Source organism: Zea mays, chromosome 2, assembly GCF_902167145.1.
Source record: "Zea mays cultivar B73 chromosome 2, Zm-B73-REFERENCE-NAM-5.0, whole genome shotgun sequence".
NCBI lineage: Eukaryota > Viridiplantae > Streptophyta > Magnoliopsida > Poales > Poaceae > Zea > Zea mays.
This window is the reverse complement of record NC_050097.1, coordinates 164,250,834-164,259,255: the sequence shown is the minus strand read 5'-3', so window position 1 is coordinate 164,259,255 and position 8,422 is coordinate 164,250,834. Positions and strand designations below refer to the sequence as shown.

The following is an 8,422-nucleotide window of genomic DNA, read 5'->3' as shown; positions in this document are numbered from 1 at the left end:
TACAGGGACACGCTCAATCACACTCAATACAACTTACACACAGTGGAGGTAGGGTATTACGCTCTGGCAGCCTGAACCACTATAATCCCTCGAGTCCTCTTGAGTTCATCCGAAATTCACCAAACAGGCAACCGCTTAGGCCCCCTCCTCATCTTAGGATTAGAGCGGGTGCATTCCGCCACACCTGATTGGAGGATTTTCTCTCCGACAGGTACATTAGTCGCAATGTGCAAATATTAAACATCACACACAATTAGAAATGGTTAAAACGAAAATTGTACCAAACAAATGACACATGGTATCAAAGGAGCGTAGCCACACCACGAGAGTATTAAAATAAAAAAACTCGAAGCCAAAGCACAATATATAGCAGTGTGCGCTAGCGCTGTCATCCTGCCATATCTACAAACTACATAACCATCTGTAGACTATTCTCTGCACCTAATGATTTTTTTCCAGGACGTTTACCATCGGGATATCGGTGTGGCCAAAGCATTAGCACCATACGTGGCACGGTTACGCATCATTGCAAGTAGCAGGGATCGATAGGCATTGGCTCCTCCTCCAATTACGTTAATGCTTTGGCACTAAATAAACTACATCATTACACGAAAGGAGCATGTGCCAGATCAACCTGCTTGGCCGAGCACTCCAAGGCCAGGTCGTAAATCAAACAGGCCCTAAGTACTATAACAATCAAAAAGAAATCTGCAGCAGTCAATAGGCATGCGCTTGTGATATCTCAAACTCCCACATCTCACGTTGTCGTGTATATCCCACATTTAATTTTGTTTTAATTTTAAGGTGTTAATGCGATGTTTTAATTTTAAGGTCTAGCTTTTAAGGTGAGATTCACATATGAATCTAGCTACATTGTTACACGCAAATTAGCAGATTATCATTCTTACTCAATTCCAAAAAAAGTCAATTAATTTTGTGAAAATTGTAGTGTAAACATGACATTTTAATTTTATGGACCGATTTCTAAAATGAGATCCACACATGGATCTAGCTACGCCGTTACATATAAATTAGCAGATTATCATTTTACCCATTTCCAAAAAATCAATTAATTTTATAAAAATTTTAAGTGCGAACATGACTTTATAATTTTAAAGTCTAACTTCTAATATGGGACCCACACATGGATCTACCTACATCGTTAGGCATAAATTAGCAGATTATCATTCTTACCCATTTCAAAAAAGAAATCAAGTAATTTTATGAAAATTTTATGGTGTGAACACGTTATGTTAATTTTAAGTTCCGGCTTTTATGGTGGGACCCACATATGGATCTTGCTAGGTCATTACACATAAATTAACAGATCATCATTCTTACTAATTTTCAAAAAAAAATCTTTTTTTTGAAAATTTTAAAGTTTGAACATGATGTTTTACTTTTAATGTACGGCTTTTAGGGTGGGACCCACACATGTATCTAGCTACACAGTTACACATAAGTTAGCATATTACCATTCTTATTCCTTTCCAAAAATCTATTAATTTTGTGAAAAATTTAAGGTGTGAACGCGATGTTTTAATTTTAAGGTCCGATTTTTAAGGTAAGACCCAAACATGAATCTAGCTACACTGTTACACACAAATTAGCAGATTATTATTCTTACCCGTTTCCATAAAATTAATTAATTTTGTGAAAATTTTAAAGTCCAAACACGATATCGAATCCACTATAATGACAAGAATCTTCCATGGGTATTTCATCGATTTAACCCACTAGCTATGCACGGGTTGTGGTGGGTTACTTAGTTGAATTATTGAGTTGGGCTGGGTTGAAAAAAATGACTCATTTGTGATGGGTTGAAGTGAGTTTGGGATAGGTTTCAATCCATTAGGGCTTGTTCGGTTATTCCTGTCGCATATGGATTGGATGTGATTGGAAAAAAATATGAAGGATTTTGACTTGTTTGGGATTTAAACCCATCCAATCCCACTCAATCCATATGGATTGAGAGGAAAGCGAACAAGCCCTTAGTAGGGCTAAGAAAATTTGTTATCATCTACAATAATAATACCAAATAAATGCACTGTCGAGATCTCTTCTCCAACCGAGTGTACTAGCATGTGTGAAGTTAGAATACATGTTGAATCATCGCTGCTGTAGTAGCACACATAGGCGCACACAAGCCTCACCCTCACCCTCACATGGATTGCGCCTTTTCCACCACACCAGCATCGTCAGTCGATGGATGGTGTAAAAGTTGCCAATTCAGAAGTAGCTTGCTTACTTACGAACGATGGATGGCTGCCCACGCAATACAAACGATGGCCACTCCTACCATACGTTTGTTCCGTGATGTCTTCAATTCCGTAATATATTGTAGTACTCTATGCAAGTGCCTTCCTTGGTATACTTGTATCTGCTGTGACCGGGTCATCTATAGATGTCAGGACCATCCCGCCAATAACTAGAAATAAAATGCTAAAAAGTTCTGTCTTAAATACTTTGTATTTGTTTTTATAAAATAGGAAAGGTCATGATTAATTCTTGGTTAGGATCCTCATTAATTCTTGATTAGACGGGTTTCTTCAAAATAATGATAGCTTTTATAGGGGTTCAACCATCCACTTTATATAAAGAGAGAAGATATGCCAATCTAAGCAAATAAGGCAATTATCTTGTTTGGTCTTAAAGGTCATCTCCCACACCTCTATCTCGCCCGCCTACTTTTTATGCGCGACATTGACTTCTGTGCGCGCAGGGGGTACACATCCCGACCATCGATCTTCTATTCATATAGCTTACACTAGTGGAGAACATGATGGCTTCCATCCCTTAGTTTTAGTATCAGTTTCTTAAGAATCGGTACTGAAATTAAGGGAAGGAAGCCATGTCAATAGTTTTAGTACCGATTATTTTAATTGTCCGAAACTTTAGTACAGGTCGGTGGTTCCAACCCGTACTAATATCAAGGCTTTAGTACTGGTACAAATGTTCCTACTTTATAAACTCTATCCTTGCTCAAGCTCGAACCAAGAACACATATGAGCTCTATGTTCATGTTGCCATAAGCATCAAAGAGGGAAAGTGTAACACCCCGTCCACTCGTGGATCAACGGTACTTAATCCCGACAACCCTCTACGATCATAGACCATCCACATAGACCAACACGAGTCTTTTGTGCGCACTTTGTCCTCACTCATGTGCACCCGAGAAGACTTCCCGGTCAGCCATCCATCCCGACATTGCTCTAGTTGAAGCACTCTTAACCTAGAGGTTCTTTCAATATAGGCTTCCGAAAAAGAAGAAGGACCTTCTCGATATGAGTATTATATCATTTCTATTAAGCCTTGAGCTAATATATCACAATCATCCTGAAACCAAGATATTACAATCCCCCCTTAGAATACTAACGTCCTTGTCGATAACCCCAAGCCAGGAACCTTCCTCCCTTTGACACGTCTATGTCTTTAGTGACGTCATATGCCATTTATGACCACTTTGGGCCCACATGCGTCGTACGTCTTATACCTGAACCCCTAGCCCACACACGCCTGTGAAACCGCAAGGGTCAGCTCTGATGCCATCTGTAACACCCGTCCACTCCTTGACCGATGATACTTACTCCTAACAGCCCTATAGGATCATAGACCATCCCTACAGACCAACACAAGTCTTTTTTGGGCACTTTATTTGTCCTCACTCATGTGCACACAAGAAGACTTCCCGGTCGTTCACCCATCCTGAGATTGCTTTGGCTAAGCACACTTAAACTAGATGTTCTTTTGAGACATACTTCCAAAAAAGAAGATACACCTTGTTGGTATAAGTATTATATCAATCCTATTAAGTCTTAGGCTAGGATAACACAATCCTCCCGAGCCAAGATATCACAGGAGGTGTTATCCAATTTTTTAAATAATTTATTGAAAATTTCACTCATTTAAGTGCGAAATGGTTGCAAGTTCATCATCTCATATAATAGAGTTGAAATAGTTATTTCTTTGTATAATTTTATTGAATTTTGTGGTCGATTGTACAATTTAGGTAAAAATTAGTAAGTTCATCATCTCATATGTGTTGTAATATGTATGATGATAATAGAAATTAGGAGCAAATCGGATTGGAGCTCTGTTCATTGGCTACATAAGCTTGAAACAGGGTTGGTGTATAATATTTTCTAAATTATGTGAGTTAATCCTCTCATATGTCGTGTATTGTATATGAATGTAATATTAATCATCTTACATGTTCATGTCTATATAAGCTTTAAGAGGGAAGGCAGCGTCCATTTTTTCGAAAAATCTATTTAAGGTTTGACTCATTTAAGTGTGAAAAAAGGTTAACAAATTCATCCTCTCACAATTTTTTTGTGCTTGATTGTATAATTTTAGGGGAAAACTAGAAAGATTATCCACTCATATATGTTTTATACAAATAATGCAGATGGACTGCCAATGGATGTACAACATGGATTGATGCTCTGAAGAATATATTGAAGGTGTCCATTGTTTTCCGAAGACATCCAAGCGAGACAAGGAAAGAGGTTTCATTTGTTGTCCATATAGAGATTGTAAGAATGAGAGAGAATACTCTTCATCAACAACAATTCAACTCCACTTGTTCTAAACTTGTTTCATGTCTAACTATATTTGTTGAGCAAGCATGGAGAAATCGAGTTTCTAGAGGATGAAAAAGAGGAGGACGACGACACAACTTCGAACTATGCTTAGTATAGTTCCTTTGTAGGTATTGTAATTGGTGAGGTTGAAAATCCTAAAGAAAATGATGCTCTTGCACAAATGTTGCATGATGAAGAGAAAGGTTGTGACAACGGAAAAGATAGAAAAAAACTCGAGCGCATATTAGAGGACCATAACACTTTTTTATACCTAGAGTGTAAACAAGGCCATAAAAAGTTACATAACACATTGAAACTGTTGTAGTGGAAGGCAACAAATGGTATCACTTACAATGGTTTCAATGAGATATTAAAAGAAGTTCCTTCCATAAGGGAACAAATTGCGAGCATCAACATATGATGCTAAAGAGGTTGTTTGCCCTGTTGGTTTACAAGTGCAAAAGGTACATGCATTTCCCAATGATTGTATACTCTATCGTGGTGAGGAGAACGAAAAATTGGATGTTTGCCCGGTTTGCATGACATAATGATATAATATAAGTCATAACGAACCTTGTGATAATGAGGGCAAACCCCCCAAGGAAAGAATACCTACTAAAGTCATGTGGTACTTCCCTATAATACCACATTTAAAGCATTTGTTTTGTAACAAAGATCACACAAAAATGATGTGATGGCAGAAACAAAAGTATAAGCTAGATTCTATGTTGAGACACCAAGCTGATGCTTTGTGATGGCGAAAAGTTGATAGAACGTTCCTAGAGTTTACAAAGGATGTGAGAAATGTAAGATATGGTTTAAGCACTGATGGCATGAACCCTTTCAGTGAGCAGAGCAGCGCTCATAGCACTTGGCCTGTGACTCTATATATGTATGACATCCCTCCCTACTATGTTTAAAGAGAAAGTTTATTACGATGTAGGTGCATATTCAAGGCCCGTTGATGGATGAACTTTTGTAGTTGTGGTCCAAAGGTGTACGTATGTGGGACGGGCATAAAAAATATGATTTTGATCTACGTGCTTTGTTATTGGTAATTATCAATGACTAGCTTGCACTTTCGAATCTATTAGCTATAAGTGTATTATTGATCAAGAGATATGTGAAACTATGCTCTTAGAACACCTTCTTCCATGTTATTGAAGCAGGCGAACAGGCGAGTGAGTGAAGAGAGAAGCCATGCCTCTTTCGAGTGAGGCAAGCGATGAACGAGTAGATGCTGCCATTCAACAAGGGATTCAGGGTCTGCACCTATTGTTTAGATGAGATCGGTATCTTGTATCTACATCATTGTAGAGAAGTTGTTTACATGGGCCATCGTCGATTTCTTGTAAACACCAAATAAGAAGAAAAGGCAAGCATTGAAATGCACAAGTAGACCATCGTGCCAAGCCTATTCCCCAAAGGAGCAACCTTGTATTCCAGATGGTATAGAACTTAAATGTAGTGTATGGGAATCCGATATTGTAGCCTTTAGTACCAGATGCTCATTACATGTTGGGAACTCGGTACTATATCTGATTCCCAACCAGTACATATGACCCTTTTCTCCAGTAGTGGTTCTTTTACTCATCGACAATCTAATGAGCTATTTGAAGAAATGTCATAACTAGACGTCATATTATTAGCTTTGCCATCTAACGGTTAGATTTTTTTACCAATGGCAGTTCAACGTGTACACCGCATAACCTAAGAACATGTACATAATTAATCTCAAATTAGTTAGATGACATAATCTTTTTAGAAAGTAAACATACAAGCTTGCCCCATAACATCCTAATTTGCTAGGGTTAGTACTTAATATAAGAATCTCCCAATGCACTCATGCATCATGATATATATTATGTATACTTGTGTTCTACCCTTTCATGATCAGGCATAGTAGACTCAACGCTAGAGCCGATGTTATGCCAAATTGTACAGATTGCCGATCCATTGTCGTACTCCTCATCTCATCTCTGTTTCCAGGTTGACTGTGATCCAGATATCGGACAGCCAAAGCATTGGCACCATGCGTGGCAAATCTGTGCGTCATTCGGATTGAGAGTGAGAATTGCCTCTCTCTCAGATTAGCTTCATGTTTTGGCACAAAATCTAATACAACAGGACCTAGAACGAGCATGTGCCTCTTTCTCGATGCCTCCGATTCCTTCTCTTATAAACCTTAACTTGTTTGTTTATGCTTTTCGCACAAATTAGAACATGCTCTATCATGGACAAGACTTGGTCTTACACTAAGTCCCAAGACAATCGGAAAGAAATCTGCAGGGCTTGTGATATCTCCAATTCCCAAATCTCACGTTCTCTTTTCCCACATTCTCCCAGTTATGTGATTGTAGTATATATACAAGTGGGTTGCGTCTTCATGTATAATATATATACATACATACTAGTTGTTTCGATGTCTGCAAGTTCCAGAAATTAACCCGTCCAAATTTAATGATGTCATAACTTCTGAAAACGTATACTATATATGTTGCCTGAATATGAAGTCCTACCCGTTGCTTTCCCTGACAACTCCTTGGCCTAAAAGAAAATCGATCTTAAGATGCTTATGCTGTTCGCAAAACTAACTAGAAACATGCTTATGCTATCTCGGAACATACACATTTCTTGCTTTTTTTAGTTTATTATTGTGAGTGAAAAATCTCTAGGTTTGAAACGAAGTTTGTAGAAAATTTGTTACCATCTACAGTAACACCAAATAAATGCACTGTCAATGCAAGATCTTCTCCAACCGATCGAGTGTGCTATCGTGTGTGAAGTGAGACTGTAGGTTGAACAGGAACAGGACAAACGAATGAATCATCGCTGCAGCAGCACAACATACGCGTGATTTTCTGTTGGTAAGCAAATTACCACATCATGGTCCAAATTGTCCCAAGTACATTTTTGTCAAATTTTTCTAATCGATCAAAGTCGAGTAAGACTTTGGCTACCAGAAAAAAACCTATTGGGCAGCTTTCACTACTACAAAAATAGATTTTTTTAAGAGTTTTTTTATTTACAGACATGAGTAAGCATGTTTGGTACAACTTTTTCTAAAGAACTTTTCTGAAAATCTGGATTCTTATATAATCTAGCTATCACAATGTTGGGAGTCTACTTTTGCCACAGGTTCTCATAAAACCTTCACTTCGGCATAAACAAATGTGTTTTAGGTACACAACTAGCAGTGAACGAAGCTAATCTTCGGACATGACATTACCAAGGAAAACCGAAGCTGCTTAAAGAGAAGCTTCAACCAACAAATGTGAGAACAACGAAGGTGCGAGCCGAAGGTGCGAGCCGAAGCCGCTAGATTCGACACGGTGAGACTTCAGATGCAAAGATACCGAGTTTAGGACTTGCACAACAAGAAAGATGGAGAAAAGTCATCAATGTCCCTGCATCATTTGTAAAATATGTGTGTAGACTTTGTGGCCATGTTTGTAATTTTTCACGAAGTTGTTCACCTTCTCTATAAATAGATGAACAGTGTCCAACATAAATTCACTTTTTTAGGGCCATAACTTCATATTGCTTAGCATTTGAAGAACCTTCGTGCCACCATGTATTAAAGAGCCGAAGGTATGTTTGTTAGCCCATTTGATAGGAAGGAAGACGAAATAAAAATGTCAAGGCATATGAGATGAGTTTTTACACTCAATCACTTGCTGTCGTTTCATTTTTCTATTGTTTTAAGTCGCACCTCCTTTGAAAAGATCTTCGTCCTTCATGATAACACTTTGAAGAAGTGTTAAAACAAGGACGAAAGTTTACATATTTAACTTGTGTTGTATTGGTTCTCAATGACTTCAGAGGATTGAAATCAAGTA

The 8,422-nt window shown here is 38.1% G+C and overlaps 1 long non-coding RNA gene across 1 annotated transcript; it reads left to right on the top strand.

Annotated features, from left to right (window-relative positions):
- Positions 1 to 5,501: 5,501 nt before the first annotated feature.
- LOC103647219 (uncharacterized) lies at positions 5,502 to 6,063 on the top strand. Its single transcript, XR_562710.1, has 2 exons — positions 5,502 to 5,637; positions 5,753 to 6,063. It is a non-coding gene; the product is annotated as an uncharacterized lncRNA (long non-coding RNA).
- The last annotated feature ends 2,359 nt before the right edge of the window (positions 6,064 to 8,422 follow it).